Below are 19,973 nucleotides of genomic sequence, written 5' to 3'. Positions count from 1 at the left end.
TAGATACCTGGAGCGTGCGTCTCTGAAGGATTGGGATTTCTTTAAGTGTAGCATGTCCAACAGCTCTAGGCTTGACATGGCCTTGTATATTAAGCAGAGATTGCCTTTGAGTAGACGATATGTGACAGAGTATAGGTGGAGTTTTTTTAGATGGGTAACATAGGGCATCTGCTTTAGGCTGGTGATTCTTTTAGTGAGGTATTTCTGTGGCCTTTCCAGTTGTTGCAGATGTCTTGAGAGGTACATACCAAATGGGAGCGTTGTATTCTATAATGGGTCTAATGAGGGATGAATACAGTGGGACAATGACCTCCGTTTTTTCTGGATGAAAAGCCCTTAGTGATGAGGTGTGCCACATAGAAGGATTTCCTGACTGTTGTGGCAATGTGGTTATCGAAGGTGAGACCACTGTCCACCTGTGTCCCTAAGTCTCTTATCACATTTTCGGTGTTTAGTGTACTGCCACCCATGTGGTAATTCACCGGTACATGTTTTTTCCCAAAGGGGATAACTATACATTTCTTGGCATTGAGCTTGAGCCCATGGCTCTGGCACCAAGCATTTGTTTCTGTAAGGCCCTTTTGTAGAATATCCACATCATTTGGGGATTCAGTAATGGTTCCCAGAGTCCCTTAGTGTTGGCCTGTACTTTAGACAAGTAGATGCCAAACAAGAGTGGTTCCAGGACTGAATCCTGAGGTACTCCACTTGTCACTTGTCTGGAGCTGGATTTGGAGTCGGCTACTTTTATAGTCTGTGTTCTGTCAGTAAGCCAGTTGGCAACCCATCGAGTGATGTAGGGATTAATGCCCAGCTTAGTAAGTTTATCTATGATTCCAGAGTGGGGGATGGTGTCAAAGGCCTTGGTGAGGTCCAGATAGGCTGTGTGGACCACCTTACCCTTGTCCATGACTCTGGAGACTGATTCGAAGAAGTCCGGCTCAGGAGACAAGATCGGCCCTTCACGAACCCAAACTACGTGGGGTCCAGTGTTTGAAGGTTGCCAATGCCTTTGTTTATAAGTTCCATGATAATACGTTCTATGGCCTTGCAAATCAGGCTCGTCAGACTGATGGGGGGGGTGGTAGTTCCTGGGATTCAAGGTGGATCCCCCCTTGTGGAAGTGTTTGAAGTTTGCTTGGGGTATAAAAAATGCCTATGCAAAGAACTTTCCTCGGGTAGATAGAAAGTGTTGGAGGTGTGATGGAAAACAAAGAGGTAACTGGGAGTATGTGTTTTGAGTGTATTGAGCTTGCAGAATTTAAAAATTCCCTACAGAGTACTCCTATCAGAAATATTGGGTGAGCAAATGGCTGTAAGTAAGGAAATTATTCTTTTGACCTGGAGATACATGATATGAGTTGCCTAAGGCCTTGTTAAGTTTAATTCTGTTGGCTGCCAAAAAAGCAGTTACTAAAAAATGGAAATCATGGTGTACATCAACTGCATGTAATGTACTGGTTACTATAAAAGAGATAAAAGAACTGGAAGAGGGATCTTTAGAAAAGGGAAGGAGGAAGTAGATGGAAATTGTGGGAGCAATACATGCAAAATAATGCTCAGGAGAAGGGGAGTGAGGTTTAAGGGAAAGCAGGAATTCAGAGCAATTGTCTGTAATGTTGGACCAATGATAGTAGCAGAGAAAATATGTGTGATGTATATTGTATTTAAAAGGAAAAATGTTACAGTGGTTTTTCTTTTCTGTTAATGTATGTTTGCCTATGTCTTTAGTGATAATTTAATAAAGATGTTTAAAAAAAAAAAAAAAAATGACAAGATGTTCTTCGTGTTTCACTGTTGCAGTCATCACATTTGGGTTATCTGCCTGCAGGTAGCCCTCAGCCGGCCTGAATACCAGAGTTTTCGGATTTCTGCATCGGATGCTGTCTCTTCTTCCATGATGTAAGGTCGTCAGGGGTATAAAACATGCAGTCGATGCCATTACGTCTTTCTTGCCGTGCGGTGCCCGAAGCAGAAGCAGTTTGCAAGTGCCGGTCAGCCATCTCCTGAAATTTTCGTTTTCGAGTTTCAGACCCGAAGTCTTCAAAAAAAGATAAGTACCCCATTGGGGATCCTTTTTCATGCTCTAACCGAAGTCAGTAAAAGTTAACAATTATCTTACCTGTGGAAAGCAAATACCTCATAGAGATTTTAATTCGTACTGCATCCCGTGTTTAGGCCTAGACCACAACGTCCCTCTCTCTGTTTTGTGCCTTGTTCAAAGCCCGAACTATTCATTGTTGGGCTATTTTTGCAGCTAATTACTTTCGTACTCAATCTGTGTACTCCGAAATGGCTTCATTAAGCCATCTGGCTACCGTTCTTCCGAAAAAACGTAAGGATAAAGACAGACCGCATAGGTCCAAAACTGCCGATGACGCTTCTGTTAAGCTAGTCGCCAGTCCGCCGGTACTTAATGAGGTGCTTTCGCAGCCCCTGATACTGCTACTTCAGATTCGCAGGCCTCTACTGAGACCCATTCGGATGCTTCTTCGACTATGGAACCTGTGGATGTCTCTACCATGGATGGATCCAGAGTCGCTGTGCAGGCACTGGCTTCTGAGGGTGTATTCAGGCTTACAGACATTCATATTAAACCAATGCCATTGTTTTCATCCAGGCCAAAAGCTCGCACTACGCCTAGAAAACCAATGACCAAACCAAACCGCAGGCCCAGGCCCATATGCCTCAAAAACAAATGCTTAGAATGGCTGAAGACCTTATTACTGTAATTCGGGGAAGCCAACCTTCCCCCTCTAAGAGACCTAGAACTGATTTTCCTTCTGATTCGTCTGATCAGGAATCTGATATTTATGCTCCTTCTGATTACCAGGATTTGCTCTTATCTACTTATGAGGATTCTGATGCAGAGGATTCCATTCCCTCGGCTTCCCCTCCAGAAGATCTTTTTTTCGGTAAAACCTTGCATACTCTTGGGGAGCATTTCCGCTGGGAAAGCCAGGATTACTTTGAGTCCAAAAAGAGACTTGGGGAATTCTTACTCCTGCCTCAACACAGGCCTTTAGCTATCACTCCTGTTCTGGACATTGTAGATAATGCTTTCTTGGAATCTAGCCTTACCCAGACACTTTACCTCCAGCTCCCAGAAAACCTGACCGGTACTACAGAGTACCTAACTCTCACAAGTTCCTCTTCAAGAATCCTTCTGCGGATCCAGAGACCATTTCCCAAGGACCTAAAGGCATTAAGGCTACTGCTGCCAAAAATCCTACCTTCTGATAGAGATTCTAGAGCCTTAGACAGATTGGGTAAGAAGGTATACACTTCTGCTACTTTGGCCGTTAGGGCTTTAAATTGCCAGTTTCATATGTTAAAAGTATCAGCAGCATATTATGGGACTACTTAAACAGAAAATGATGTTAATTCCTGACTGTGCTGAACACAAAGAATTGCAAGATTTAATGCATTCAGCAGAACAAGTTGGTAAACATACTTTGCAATGTGGTTTTGACGCTTTAGAAGCATCTTGCAGGGCTGCTGTCACTGGGTCTGTACTTGGAAGGCATGCTTGGCTTAAGGAACAAAACTTGCCAGATCATGTTAAAACTAAATTACTGGATGCTGCCTTAAACCAAGACTGCCTTTTTGGCAACAAAGCAGAAGAAGTCCTCAAAAGGATGGAGGAAAAAGCTAAATCTATGCAAACTGTTAAAGATTTCCCACAAGTACAGCCTCCCAGATTCAGTAGGCATTGGCCTTCCAAGAACTGGTCCTTTCCAGTCTCTTCCAGGCTTTCTCAGTCCAAACCCAGGAACAGCAGACCACCTAGGCTACAGTCTCAGGCTATGCACAGACCTAAGCATTGGGGAGATCCCACTTCCAAAGCAGGGAGTAGTAAGCCACCCCCCTACGTAAAATTGTCACAATGACTTAATCCTAACCCTTCCAAGCCCTGCTCAACTACCTGCTCCCTTAGGGGAAAGCTTGCCCTGCATGCAAAAAACTGTAAACTCATTACTCAGGACAAATGGGTTTTGAACATAGTCTCCCAAGGATACAGATTCCACTTCCACACACTACCAACCCCAAATGGTTGGCCAGACCTACCCCCAAATCAGTGGGCGGAGGCCCAACATCAGGTTCTCTCTCCTGTCAGTATCAGGGCTATTCAGCCTGTCCCAGCAGAACAAAGGGGACAAAGTTTTTATTTTCAAGACTTTAACTAGAAAAGACAACTTCTGGCATCCTATCCTGGACCTCTCTGTTCTCAACACCTTCCTGGTAGTTCCAAAATTCAAAATGCTAACTCTTCAACAGCTTCTTCATATGTTTGCCAAGGATGCCTGGCTGGCAAGCCTAGACTTAAAGAAGCTTACCTGCACATCCCAATAAGGGAATCTTGCAGGAACTATCTACGCTTCAGGGCAGGCTCCATGCACTGTCAGTTTTGTGCACCTCACTTTGGCTTATCTACTGCGCCCAGGGTATTCACAAAGTGTTTAGCTCCAGCCATTACATTTTGCAGGCAGAGAAATATTCAAATTTATCCATACTTGGACGATTGTCTGATTCAGGCAGAAAGCCAGGACTTGCTATTACAACACCTGGCATTCGTAAAGAAACTTCTAACCTCACTGGGGTACACCACCAACGAAAAGAAATCTCAGCTAGTACCCTGTCAACAGATTGTATTCCTGGGAGCAAGCTTGAACACAACTTCCCAGATGGCATTCCTCACTCTGGAGAAACAAGTTTGACAACCTACTTCAAACTATTGGCCACAAAATCCCAGCTATCTGCAAGGAAAATACTGCAAGCCCTGGGGTTCATGGCCTCTTGCATTCTACTAATTCCATATGTAAGACTGCATATGAGGAAACTCCAATGGTATCTAAAAAGCCTATGGTGTCAACATTCTCAGGACCTGGAAACAATGATTTCTATCATTCCTTGTATGAAGACAAGAGTTCTTTGGTGGGTAGAGGCCTGCTATCACAACAAGGGACCCCCTTTCACTCTACACCCTGCTGCCCAAACCCTAACAACAGGTGCATCAGACTATGCATGGGGGGGGCTCACATGGCAGGGCAGTGCATTTAGGGCAAATGGAACCTGAGACAGGTGCACCTGCATATCAGTCAAAAAGAAATGTTAGCTGTACAGAATGCTCTGACAGCCTTCAAAGACTGTATTCTTCCAGGACAACTATTGGTAAAGACAGACAACACCACAGTTATGTGGTACATAAACAAGCAGGGGGGAACCCACTTATACCCTCTCTGCAGGCTAGCCATAGCTCTGTGGAACACAGCCTTGAGCTACCAAGTATACCACAAGCTCAATTGCTGCCAGGCAAACTAAATTCACTGGCAGACGACTTAAGCAGAAATTTCATGGACCCACGCAAATGGAAACTAGAACCCAAAATATTCAATCTCTTGAGGAACAAATGGGGGACTCCAGAGATAGACCTGTTTGCCTCCCCTCAAAACTACCAGTTGAACAAATTCTGCACAAGTACTCCCCACAGTCAAGCTTGGAAAGTGGATGCTCTGTCCTTTACCTGGGAAAGCCTCTCGGTTTATGCCTTTCCCCCCTCTGCCTGTCCTCTCAAAGGTTCTACAAAAGGTCAAACAGGACAATCCAAGGACAATACTGATTGCACCAGACTGGCCACACCAGCACTGGTACCCCCTCTTGCGCAATATGACACTGCTGCAACCATGGCACCTGCCTCAGGCCCCTTCCCTGCTGTCCCAGCAGGTGGGCCAGATTCTGAACCCTCAACTTCAAGTCCTGAACCTTGCAGCCTGGCTAATTCCTTGAGATCTCCTCTAGCATCCCTCAGTAAGCAGGTGCTGGATGTCATTCTGGAGGCAAGGAGGCCTAGTACTAGAAAGGGATGGGCACAATGGTGCCCAGCTTACCTCATATTCTACAGTACTTAACAGAAATGCTCCACAAGGGCCTATCCTTCTCGTCAATTAAAATTCATGCCTCTGCCATTTCAGCACATTATAACACTGAGCCACCCCTCTTCTCTCACCCCTTGCTAAAACAATTCCTTAGAGGGGCCAGAAATGTAAGACCTCTCGAGAGCTCTCACTCCAGCCTGGGACCTTAACTTTTTGTATTGGAAAAGCTCACTCTCCCCTTCTTTGAGCCAGCTGCAACAGCAGAGTTGAAATTCCTTTCTTGGAAAACAGCCTTCTTTCTAGCCATCATTTCAGCAAGAAGAGTGTCTGAATTACAGGCCCTCATGGCAGTGGAACCCTTCATTATCTTCCATGCGGACAGGGTTTCCCTCGGGACTAATCCTTCCTTTATGCCCAAGGTAGTGTCTAGTGTGGCCCTAAATCAGTCCATTCATTTGCCTACTTTTTTCCCTAATCCACAAAACAAAGGGGAACGAATACTGCACTCTCTGGATGTGCACAGACAACTTAGATTTTATTTGGACAGGACTAAACCTCTCAGAAAATCTGAACAGCTGCTAGTTGGCTTTGCTGCAGGGGCAGAGGGGAAGGCCATTTCAAAATAAACCATTTCCAAATGGATAGCCCATTGCATTAATTTCTGCTACAAGCACCATGGAAAACCTACCCTACAGGGAATAAGATTGCATTCCACCAGGGCTGCATCTACCTCTGCGGCTTTTCTCAGAGGAGTCCCTACCAGGGACATCCTAGAAGCTGCTACCTGGAGCTCTGTACATATCTTCACCAAGCATTACCACATGCCTATCTCTTCTAAATCCAGAGCTGGATTTGCCACTGCAGTCTTGCAGGGCTTAATAGCTGGCCCTAATGATCTTTAACTTCCTCCTCCCTTCCTTAGCTTTGGGAATCAACCCAAATGTGATGACTGCAATAGTGAAACACGAAGAACATAGTACAGTTGTGCACACTTACCATAAATGTAAATGTTCGAGTATATTCACTGTTGCAGTCCTGTTACCCTCCCTCCAACCCCCTGACTTCTCTTGGCTCTACCTTTCCCTCTTGTTTGGTATATTTATTTTTTCTGGTGTATTTGCTTTTTGATGGGGGTTTACTATACCGTATAATTGCTTCCTATTGTGGGGGCACCTGACATCTGGGGCAAGAAAAACTGATGTAATGGCATCAGCTGCATGTTTATACCCCTGACGACCTGATGTCATGGAAGAAGAGAGAGCATCCGACGCAGAAATCCGAAGACTCTGGTATTCAGGCCGGCTGAGGGCTACCTGCAGGCAGATAACCCAAATGTGATGACTACAACAGTGAATACACTCGAACATCTATATTTATGGTAAGTGTACTCAACTGTACTTTCTTCCTTACCCTCACTATCCCAGGAAGGGAACTTGGAATAACAATAAGCCATTATCTTTGAGACAGTTAAGGATAGTGAATTGTCTCTTCCTCGTGACTGCCTTTGTATGCTTCAGTGCAACTCTCAGGCTAATGAACTCCTTTATGGATTGGTCTTTAGTTCCTCTTCTTTTCTCTCCAGGGAAATTTTATTCATTATATGGGCAAGAAGGATGAGGGACCCTGGACTGTCCTACCCATGAAGCCTAGTGTTAAGAATGCTGACTTTGCAGCCTGGAAATGTCTGTTTAAATATCTGTTTAGATACTGCTTCCACTGCTTTTGAGAAGACTGATGCTCTCTACAAACTTTTATCATAGCAGAGACATATCCCAATCAAGCATTCTAAGGCAGACTTCTTTATGATCACATCCGTCTACCATATTTCCCGAGGCCATAGTATATTTCCAAGTGAATCAGGCTGTGAAGAAGCTGGAAGATCATCTTGATTTGAAGATCATAGAAGATCTGCTTAAGACCCTTAACTACAGTCTCCACAGTGAGTATTTACATAACCTGCTTCGTCTTTGATTGTACAGATGCTCTAATTAGGGCAGCAGGTTCAGGAACATACCTGTGCCCCTACAATGTCCTTGTGGTCTCAGCTATATTGGTGAGACTTAAACTTAGGATACAGGAACATATTTGCAACATTTTAAAAAATATGGTCTGTCCTAGTCTTCTAGGAAGAAGACATCCTATTTAAAATGAGGAAGGCTGTCCAGCATCAGGTAGTCTTGCCTCCATGGGCAATGATGATCAAGTCCCCTAAGGGAGGCGCCTCTTGATTGCTGTCTAAGGCCATCCATAGGTGGCTGGTTCTCTGCTGGCAGTGCTTTAAGTCGGGACAAAGATTTTTGAGTGCTAGGTTTGGTCATGGAAAAAACTGATTTAGAACTTTTAGGTCTTCATCCAGAGATAGCTTTGTTCAATGAACAGGCTGTCTCCATAGAGCTGTTATGAAGGTTCCAGATGCTATTCTTCTGTGTGGCTTTGGAGGTTGCTTTTCCTTCAGCTTTAGGCAAAGTTTTTTGCTGCTTTCCATTTAGGTTGTGTCTCTACTGCCCTGTCCTGGATGTCATCAGCTTCAACAAGTACAGCAGATACATGAGGTTCTGGATGGTGATTCTCCAGGGGGTCATTCCTACTGCAACTGAAGTGAGCATACATGTTATTTTTGAATGCGATGGAAGCCTTTTGGCATATCATTTCCTAAGATTTCACATAATGCCCCTTTGTTTGCCATGAATTAGTACCACTTTAAAAAGCATTGCTGTGTCATTTGGTCTTTCCTCTGCACCTAACATATTAAGATGCTAGTCATAGTGCTGGAAGTTTTATAGCAGAAGGTCCTTCATGTGCTCCTCTGCCAGAACAAGTGACTTCTGGTAGGATTGTTGAACAATGTTGTAAAAGTCTTAACTTTAGTGTGTCTATGAATGTAGAGCTTGAGGACCTTCATAAACTGGGAGAACTTCTCACTGATCCTAAGCCATAAAATGACTTTATAATTAGCAGTGCTGATTTGTATTTAGTGTCAGTTCTTGTCTGTAGAAAGAGACCAGGAGGTCATAGCCTTGGCTTCCTGGATGAGGACCCAATGAAGAGTTCATGTTTGGATCCTCCTATTATTTCTTGGGTCTTCTGGCAGCCACATTGTTCACATTTATTTTCACACTCTTGATGATATGGATGAATCTGTATCTGCAGAAAATTACCACAGCCTCATAACATTTCTTCTGGTAGAAGATCCTTCTTTTCAGGCTTTTTGGGTGGTAGACTGTTTCCATAAATTGCAACATGGGCCTTTGCTTGGCTTAGCAGAACCTGACACAGGTGTTGATAGAAGCTCTGCTAGTGTGTTGGGGAGCCCATCTAGCTTTCTTTTCATATCAGAAGAAGCAAACCCCATGGAGACAGGAGTCTTCACATAAATCATTTGGAGCTATGTGCAATGTGCCTGCATTGAAATCTCAAAAAGGGAATCGGAGAACAGTGTACCTTCTGCTACATTTAGACAGCCAGTTGCATGCTCATGGACCCTGTCCAGAGAGGTGATGCATGTCTGGAAGTGAGCAAGAGAGACTGTGACATCACCCTACCGCCATTCACATCTCTGAGAGAGCGAATGCACTCTCAAGCTTCCTGACCTTTGGTTACAGTCCCGTCTTGAAGCTGAGGATTAGGGAATTATACTTGGTCATCATTTTCTGGAACTGGGGCAATTTGGTGATTGACCTTTTCACCATTTGGAAGAAAAGGATCCTTTCCCTGTTCTTTTCAAAAGAAATTTAATGGCCTGCTGTGTGTGTGTATTAAGGGTTACTTTATTCTTTTTTATAGCTTTTTTTAGTTTGTGAAAAGACAGCACAAAGCTGTGCCGTTTCTGACTCTGACATCCCATATCAGCTCATTGATCCCTGAAGTCAGAGGCCATCTCTGCTGCTTTGAAAATCACTGGAATAACTGGGGCAGCTTTGCAGCTTTTCTTTACAGTTTGAACTATAAGTGTGTACATTAGTGAAGGCTGTATATACGTTGGGGAACTGTTATTCTGCAATTCTTTTTCCAACCCTGGCATCTGAAGTGGTCCTTTCATTCATGGGGCATATCCATTGCTTGGAAGAGGATTAGAATGCTAGAGACAGACTTTCCTAGCAAAAGAAAATAAGGATGTTGACTTGTGATGATGTGAATTCTTGAGGGCAGTAAAATGTCTTTGGGAACTGTTTATTTCTTAGTTTTTGTTTTGGCTTTAGTTTCTTGGTACTGTAGGAAGAAGCTTTACATTCTCCGTCCTTATATTACAGCACCATCAGTCAGATGGTCATTTTACCCATTGAGTGTCTATTGTTTAAGAAAGCTTTTATTGGCAGCTGAAACTGAAAAACTGCTTTCTGAGTATATCTGATACTGGGCAGTAAAACAACTCTTGAGAACTATTACTCTGTTCTATTTTGTTTTGGTATTCATTTTGGTGTGAGAGACCACAAGGAGCCTGTAATTTTCTGTCTCTGATACCATAGCCCTATTAGCTGATTGTCCCTTTGATTGAGGGTTGTTCTGCTGCTTTTGAAAGGAACAGGACATAACTTAATTTTGGCTGTTAAACAAATGAAAATGAACAAGCTAATGTGCAAGTGTGAGTGTGTATGTTGTAGAAGATGATACAATATGTCAGGGAATTACTACCTATTCTTTGTCTTATGTTGTGGTGGGTTACAGCAAGATACTAAATAATTATAGTTCCTGGCATTCAAGCCTCATCAGCCCATTGGGCAGTTGGTTCAGAGTGTGTAAGTCTTCCGCTTAGGAAAGGGATGGAAGGCAACATTGCTACTCACAAGTGGCTGCACATTGTGTGCTTCATTATATCCTTTGTGTGTTATGTGTACTAAGGAGAACAGGAAGGATTCTTTTCACTTGGTTAAAATTTTAAACAGATGAAATGAATAAGAAAGGATTAAAATGATTTTTGAATTGTGGAAATTAAAGCTTTTCAAAGCATTGATTTATAAGCTGAATGTTAATCGTTTGTATGGCACTGATGCTCTACACCATAACTCTCAACCTCTTAGGGCAGGAAATCTGGACAAAACAAGTAATGGGGGACAAAGGCCCAAAAATAGGGACAGTTTTTAAATATTGCTGTTATAAACTTAGAAAGTTGATAGAAAATCCATGCTAATGCAAAATATGTTATTCTGAGGGTTATGAAGTCTGAATCTCAAATGTATGTCATTATTTTCTGACTTTAATCCTCAATGATTTGCCAGAAAACCATAATTTTATTAAGAAACAGACCAAAACTATGAAGCAAAAATCTGTACAGTCGAGAGATATGTTCTACACAGATTACAAGGCAACTGCCATCAGAGTTTTACTTTGCTTTTCTTTTTTAACTCGACATTTTAAACTTTTCTGGGGTTTACTTGGTGCTGCGGTAGCGTTGTCACCTCACAGTAAGATGCTGTCTGGTTCGACTCTCAGCTAGAGCGTCTTCTGTGTGGAGACATGCGTGAATGGGAGTACCTTTGTTGAAGGTGGTGCATCAGGGCTGGCAACTCGGTACGTAAAAATCAACTGCTAATCATTAGCGGACCGGAGTTCCACTGTGGCGACCCCTAGCCGGGAAAAGCCGAAAGACACAACAACTTACTTAGGAGGGAATATAGCTACAGTGGAGAAAGTTTTAGCAGAATTTCTTTGCAAAACCGTTGCATCATAAAAATGTTATATGTGTGAAATGTTTGGATAGTGAATGAGGCACTCTGACATACGCAGAAATACCAGTACAAGCATCAGAAGAAATAATAACCCAGGATTTGAGAGGAAAAGGTGGAAGTAAGATTAACAAATCGAATAGAAGCAAACATTAGTAATGGATCCCTTAAGAAGCTGCCATAAGAAGGAGACAAGAAGGACTGAGCAATAAAACCAAAATACAAGGTAATGGCCATGGAGGAGGGAACAGAGAGGGCAATCAAACATTCAGTAGTAATGAAAGAGAAAATACAAGGTAATGGAAATGGAGGAGGGAACAGAGAGGGCAATCAAACATTCAGTAGTAATGAAAGAGAAAATACAAGGTAATGGAAATGGAGGAGGGAACAGAGAGGGCAATCAAACATTCAGTAGTAATGAAAGAGAAAATACAAGGTAATGGAAATGGAGGAGGGAACAGAGAGGGCAATCAAACATTCAGTAGTAATGAAAGAGAGTGACAAAGTACTAAAGAGAAAAGACATGTTAAAAAGAAAATAAAGAAAGTCATGTACAGAGGAACAATTTGATAATGCATTCGAACATAGAGGGAAAACTGGGTGTTAATGTACCCTTTGCGATAAAATTGGGATTGTAAGGGACCCTCAGCTTACAGGCAGAGATACCCAAATTTGTAAAAAAAAATGATCTGTAAAAAAAGATGGTATCAAGCATTCTACAAGCCAAAAGTGGTGATGTTTGTATATTAAAAAGGCAGAACTTTTACATAAAAGTAAAAAGGTTATAGTTTATATAAGAGGGAATGATTTGAGAATGACATTAAATTTAGTGGTAGTGAAGAAGTTTTCACCTCAAACAGATGTAGGGAAAAACTGAGACTGTTGGGGATATTATGGTTATTATGAAGAGTCACTAAGGGAGACTAAATCAGTAAAAGTGTCAGGGCACTCGTATGTGAATTAGAAAAGAGGACAAGAAGGTGATGCTGAAACTAAATGTGGCTTGCTATTTTTTGAAGGAATATATCTTATAGCTGAAGGAAAAAGAAGCTCGTCATACACAATAAAATGTGCATTTATTTCTTTGCAGTCCTTGACATGGGTTAGGATGTAGCAGTTTACACACAACAAAAACAACAAATGGAATGTTAAAATTGTCTTAAATACAGAAATTAATTATTGCAGGTGCTTATGTTGAATTTAAAGGTGACAATCATCATTTCAGCCTATTAATAATTTGTAGATCTCCAAGAGCAGGTGTTAACATTTTAGAATAGTTGACAAAAGGGTTATACTTGATAAAAAGGAGGCAACATTATTTTACTTGGAGATTTAAGTCAGTCTTTCAAGTAGTGAAACATAATTAAAGTGGAACATAATTAAAGAACAGTGTCTTGACAAAAGAGACAATGTCTTGATAACGGATATACATAAATCATTTTGTTATAAATGAGAACTTAGGGCGATATAATTCTCACAGTAAGCAATTATATACACACACAACAGTACAGTAAAAATTTTGTTGACTCTAGCGCTTTGGTTGACTTGTGTGTGTGTGAGATCACACAATTGTCATGGTTAGGAATTATGTCCTTTGCCTGACATTGTGCAATCTCAGAGTTAGTATATACAGAATTAGCAAGGGGTTTGGGAGGGCTCACGTTTATTTTTGCATGCACGAAAGTAATGTCAACGTTTGTAATGTTGATGTTTTCTGGTCAGCGTGAACATTGAGATTTGGGTGCTTTCACTGTACATCCTATGTGTGTATATAATATATTTTAATGTCCGGGCTTTTGGCCCCTTTTTATCAGAGTCCTAAGGAGAAGAGCTTCACAGAAATAGTTGCTTTTATATATGATAGTTACTCTTCCACCACCTGGGATAGTTTGCACAATGAGTAACAGTTGAATATTACAAAAGTGGCATACACTTTCCAATTTATTTTACAGGTACACATAGTATGTATCATAGTATAGACGAGTTTGTTATCCACAGACACAGAGTGTGCAGCAGGAAACATACAGTACTTACTTAACTATCATTGAGACTAGAGTGACATAAGATTGTTGTTTGCTAGTGTAAAAAAGATTAATTTGTACTTTGGAAATTGGAGTTAGCAGTGGTCTATAGGTGGAGAATATGTGATTAGATGATAGAGAAATAAGTATAATATACTCAAAGAAAATTAAAACAGTTACTGACCGGAAACAGCAAGAGAAACGCTGTTAGCTATATCAAAGAAGTAAGAATGGCATGTGGTTAAGAGTGAGAAATGGCCAGCAGAAATGTATGGATTTGTTTAATCAGCATTGCCAAATTATACAGAGACAGATCTAGTTGTTATGGAGCATTTTTTTAGTTTGTTTATGAGCAGTTTAAAGTTAGCTTCATGGGTTATATCAGTAGGAGTGGAATTCCTGTTTTTGCTACGCACATTTAAGAGACAATCTCCATGACTTGATGCTGTGATCGAGACCTAGGAGATCTTGTATGGCTGAAATTTTTAATTAGGTTGGTTTAATACCAGGCATCTGTCTGTCCTTTGAAGAATGTTGTGTTGTGTTTTTAGTAATGATAATATAATTAGAAGTTGTAAGTTTTTGCCAGTTAGTTTTCTTTAGTGATGTACTGTAGTGTGTTTATTTGAAGCAAATGTGGAGTTGTTGTTAAAGCACTTCTCACGTTTAAGGTGGTGGTTCATTTGGAGGATGGTAGGAATCGAGTAGGAGAATAATAAACTGAGAAGTCAGTGTTTTACGCAGTGGTAAGTAAAGAAGAATTGGTAAAGTAGGGTTTGGGCTTGTATCACCATTTTTGTTTGTTTTAACTATGTAGTCAGTATGATTGTCAATTTTTTGTTTAAGATCTATGCAATTTGGGTGGTGTTTAGAGATCTTCTCTTGAAGACAAGCTGTGTGTGTGTGTGTGTGTGTGTGTGCGCGTGTGTGTGCGCGTGTGTGTGTGTGTGTGTGTGTGTGTGTGTGTGTGTGTGTGTGTGTGTGTGTGTGTGTGTGTGACCTCAGGAGACTAGAATAAGCATTATTTTATTGGGACGTAGCAGCAAATACTTTTTTTGTAGTTCTGGAAAGAATTTAGCAGCAGGTATTGTAGGGTTGGAAACACATTGGATCGCTCTTTCATTTGTGTCTTTTTTGTTTTGCTGTTATACTGAAAAGCACAGAATCAACTATGGATCTCTAGGAAAACAGCTATGTTAGTATAGGCAGGCAAAAACAAAACCACTGCACCAGATAAAGTCCAGACCAGTCTCCAAAAATATAATGCAAAAATCCAAGCAGGCAGTGGACACACACGGCATAAAACAAAATAATGTATTTAGTAACCCTAACACTTGCAGTTCTGCATTAAATTTTCCAAAACATCAGTATATTTGCAACAGCATGATGAAATGTTTTTTGTATGATGTGTATTTTACTGTTTAGATATCTTCAATATATGTCTTATTTATTATATCTGAAATCTATTATATAAGTTGTGGTTGGAACATACTAAAAATTTACTTATTTTGCTAAAATGTTAGGCTGCTTTAAGTCACTTGGTTGCTAGTAGTGATTGGTTTTAACAGTGTGTAAAATGTTTAGGCTTGTAATAGAGTTCTATGTCTGATGAAGCGTAGGAGTACTACGCCAAAGCGCTTACATGTTTTTTACTAAATAAATAATTTGGTTTTATGCCATGCGTGCCCTTTGCCTGCTTGGATTTCTTGCATTATATTTTTGGAGCCTGGTCTGGACTTTATCTGGTGCAGTGGCTTTGTTTTTGTCTGTGGTTACTTTTGATTCTTCTGCCCAGGAGCATGGCTGAAGGTTTGAATATTGAGCTGGATTTTAATCCTATTGCTGGTGCATCTTCCAGAGAGAAGGACTGTTTTAGTAATTTGCTACACAGTGAAAGTAATCCACTTTTATTTTTTGAGATGAAGGAGGTTAATGGAGTTGATGAATTTGATGGAGTAAATTTACATGAATATCTGAAACTTCATAGAGAGCTTGAAGAAGCCTTTGTCAAATTAAAGAAATGGCAGTGGCAAAGAAAATATCTTGAAGCATGTGTACATTTTAAAATAGTACCACGGGGGTTACATATGACAAAAATGCCCACATATGGCCAGTTTTATCCAGATTTATTATCTAAATGGCAAAAACTGAACTTGGAAACTAGTTATGGCTATATGCAGTTGTTGATAAAAACTTCACTTGACTAAAAAGAAGCTGTGTGAACTGCTACCTAGAACTGTAGCAGATAAAGCCATAAAGGAGGTTAGAACATTTATAACTTCTTTTCAACTTAAAGTACAGTAGTAAAAAATGACCAAGCTGAAGAGAGTTTTGAGAGATTTTAAAGCAGGCAATGTTTTTTCCTGGCCTGATGGTAAAGAGCACATGTCTGTTAAATCTGTGAGCGCTGCAGGTGTAAAGACTCTGATTCTCTTCAAGAATTAACTGGAGCAGGGCCAGAAACACCTTTAACTACTAATGTTCATTTTTCTTCTTCTTTGGATGCAGCCAGCGTTTCTAGTGACAGTGGCATGGCTGCTGTATCTGATTCACAAGTTGTGAGACCTAAGACCACAATGTCCTTGACCAATGATAAATTTGTAGCTTTAAACTTGCCTCTTCCCATAGGGAATATCAGAGGGAGACAGAGATCGCCCAGTCAAGGGAGGAAGCGTCAGAAACATTTAAGTGGACAACTGAACATTCTTTCAATCAAGTAGTTTTTTAGCACAGTGAAAGACATTTAGTATAAAATTTATCAGATGTTACTTTGACTGATGTTCAATTACGAGTCCTTGACAAAGGACTTTCTTTTATACCTGCAGCTACTAGTATTTTTAATGATGTAATGGTAGATATGAAGTTGTTCTGTCGTAATGTGATGTTGAATTATATGTTTTCTGATTCTGCTGTGCAGCCTTCAGCATTTAGGAAACCAAGTGTATTTTGTCTTGATTTCCATCCTTTAATAAAAGCATTTTTACGGATGTGTGAGCATAATTTATTACAGTATTATAATGATCCAGTAAATTGGTTTTATAACCTTACATTTAGTGAATTTTCTGATCTATAGGAATTGCAAGCTAATGAGGACATTACTATATCCCCGTCTGATAAAGGGGGAGTTATAGTGATTATCAACCATAAAGATTATATAAAAAATATGACTTTAATGTTGTCAGTAGTACTATACACTTGCTAACCTTATAGAGGTACATAAACTTAGAAATAATTATTGTGAGTTATTTGACTGTTTTGTCTTCCAGGTATATTAGTAAGGAGTTATATGACTTCTGTATTGTTGAGAAACCTTTAATTCCCCTTGTAAAGGCCTTGCCTAAAATCCATAAATCTTTGTCTGACCCACCCTATAGGCCAGTTGTGGCAGGGCGAGGTTGGGCCGCAGAGCCCATATGCATTTATGTAGAAAAAAGCTTAACATCCTTTACTAATGAAGTCATCCACTAACGACTCACAGCATTTTCTTACTATAAAGTTACAGAAGGTGCCACTGTGTGATACAGATATGTTAGTTACTATGGATGTATGTTTGTTATTTACATGCATACCAAATGATGTAGGCATCCAATATACGAGAGATTTCTTGTGAAGTCATAGTGATTTTGATAATGGATGCATACAGACTATGTATATGTTAATGGAATTGATGCTTACCAATAACGTATTTGTGTTTGAGGGGAAATTTTACATTCAACAATATGGAGTGGCCATGGGTACACCATGTGCCAACTCCTATGCCAACATTGTAATGGCACAATGGGACGATACTGTGTTGCTGAATAATGTTACTTATAGTAGAAATTTGTTAACATTATAGTCATTTTGTGGATATTTTTTTTTTTATCTGGAGAGGTTCCACAGAACTATTTGAGCAGTTTGTTTCTTTTCTAAATGAGAGTACCTCTTTCTTGAAGTTTACTACACATGCATCTCTTTATGAGATTGATTTTTTAGATGTCAAGCTAACCAGAGAAGGGCATGTTCTGCATACTGTGGTTTATAGGAAAGAATGTAGGAAGAACAGCCTCTTCTTATGTTCTAGTATGCATCCTACATATGTATTCAAAAATATTTTGAAAGGACAGGTTCTAAGTCAAGAAGATAGCACAGTGTTCCAGCAAGTAGCCTTATTAAAGAACGAGTTTAGGGACAGAGGATATACTGAGGCTGAATGTGATGAACATTTACAAATGGCCCATAGGGAAAGGGAAGTTAGAAATAAACCTTATTTCTCAGGAATATGCCACTGGTTAACAGAATGGATGGTTATTGCAAAAAAGAATGTAGATTATGTCTACCTCTGACAATAAGAAAGTTATGGATATTATACGTAAGAATTGGCATGCCTTAACAAGTAATGGGATAGAGCAAGTTGTGGGGACATATCCAAAAGTTACTTAAATCATTAAAACATAGGCTTTGCCATAGAACTTGCATGGTAATCAGCAAAACTATTTCTAAGAGACAAGGAACATTTGGTGTAGACATTGCCATTTCTGCAAGTATATTGCCAATAAGAATGTTTTTATACATCCTGATGCAAATAAAGAATATATTTTTAGGCATTATGCTGATTGTTCAACTGCTAATGTTATACATTTACCCCACTGTGTTCAATGTTTTAAGTTCTATGTTGGCATGACTAATAGACCATTGAGAGATAGGATTAGGGAACATGTATATTGCAGCAACACTGGAGACACCAGAAGTGCTGTTGCTAAACATATTGTTGAAGAAGGTGACATCCATAGATTTGTATTTTTCGTCATAGAGATCTTGCCAGACACTGTAAGTTTGGGGAATAATACAAATACACATGAAATGATTGAGCAAAAACAAATTGTTTTGGTACAAGTTGACAAGGGGATGGGTTTGAATGAAGCTTTGTCACTTAAACTCTTTTTAAGGGACAGAAGGCTTAGTTACATTTGCTAACCTTCTCCCCTCCCCCTTTTTTAATACACTCTCTTTGCCTTGGCTGTTAGATATACATATTTTTATAGTAGTTACAGGTCTGTCTGCTTATATATATGCGCATACTACTCGTACGTAAATTTGTTTTTATTGTGTTTTTTGTATACACACATTTTTATGTTAGCAGTATTTAGCTATGATGTTTGGTTTTGTTTATATTTATTTTTATATATTTTTTGTTTGTTTATGTGTTTGTTTTTTTGAATATCTTAGTAGACTGATGAGAGTTCATGCAGCAGTGAAGTTTTTTATTGTAAACTTTTTACGTAAGATGTATACTTGGTTAACTATGTGGTTGGCAGGACTGTTTCAGCCTTTGTTGACACAGTTCTGCATTAAATATTCCAAAACAACAGTATATTTGCAACAGCATGATGAAATGCTTTATGTATGATGCATATTATACTGTTCAGATATCGGCAATATATGTCTTATTTATTATATCTGAAATCTATTATATAAGTTGTGGTTGGAACATACTAAAAATGTACTTATTTTGCTAAAGTGTTAGGTTACTTTAAATCACTTGGTTTCCGCTAATTATTTAATTGGAGGGAAAAAGGTTGCTAGCAGTGATTGGTTTAACAGTGTTTAAAATGTTTAGCCTTGTGATAGAATTTTATGTTTGATGAAGCGTAGGAGTACTACACGATTTGGTTTTATGCTGTGCGTGTCCTTTGCCTGCTTGGCTTTCTTGAACTATGTTAGTATATTGGTAAGAGGAAAAGTTATTTTCACATTTAACACATTGAGAATGATTGTTAAGCTGGCAGAGAACTATTTCATAGCTATTCCAAGACCACTAAGTCTTATGACCATTCATGCCTTGTCTGTACCCTCCCTTATGCCACACTACTATTCTTCAGGAGGGCCATTCCAGCCATATCATTTCATTGTTTATATTAAGATTATACAGTCCTTAAGGTGTTTGCGCATCGTAGTGTTTTAATGCTCAAAGATTGTTTATGAAGGTTTGCCACTATTAACAGGCGAGAATCTTTCATTTTTCGCTGTGATTTCACTTTGGAGGAAAAAGGCAGTTGCTGATGTGCAAAGGCTTATAAAAGATGGTATTGAACAAAAAGATATAACAACTGAAGTGAAACTGGAAGGGAGATAGAATTGTGGAAGTGGTAATTACAACTCTCATATGTTAACAGCATGAGAAGATAACTTGGATAAGAAGCTAACACTCTCTTTAAAAATTAAGTGATACCATCTATCATGGGTCGAAAAACAAAAAAAAATAGTAAATAACATGAGAAAAGACACTACAGCTTTGATAAACAGGAAGGTAAGAATATACAAAATTGAGGAAATATTCAGATGGCTAATAAAAGCAAATGAAAGCTAATTTAAGAGAAAAAAGAAGAAAAACAGGGTCTATATCATATGAGTGAATCACAGAAATTGCTAAC

General features: G+C 39.7%; 1 protein-coding gene across 1 annotated transcript in view; it reads left to right on the top strand.

Annotated features, from left to right (window-relative positions):
- The first annotated feature begins 7,797 nt into the window (after window positions 1-7,797).
- The window catches only part of CCHR9.PART0H9orf64 (chromosome chr9.part0 C9orf64 homolog), a 258,953-nt gene continuing 246,777 nt past the window's right edge, over window positions 7,798-19,973 (top strand). Inside the window, exon 1 of the mRNA XM_044083685.1 lies at window positions 7,798-7,815. The gene's annotated coding sequence lies outside the window, so the exon portion shown is untranslated. The remainder of the gene's footprint in view (window positions 7,816-19,973) is intronic.

Source organism: Protopterus annectens, chromosome 9.part0 (assembly GCF_019279795.1).
Source record: "Protopterus annectens isolate FY-2018-M chromosome 9.part0, PAN1.0, whole genome shotgun sequence".
In the NCBI taxonomy this organism is placed as follows: domain Eukaryota; kingdom Metazoa; phylum Chordata; order Ceratodontiformes; family Protopteridae; genus Protopterus; species Protopterus annectens.
This window is presented reverse-complemented; position numbering and strand designations above follow the sequence as displayed.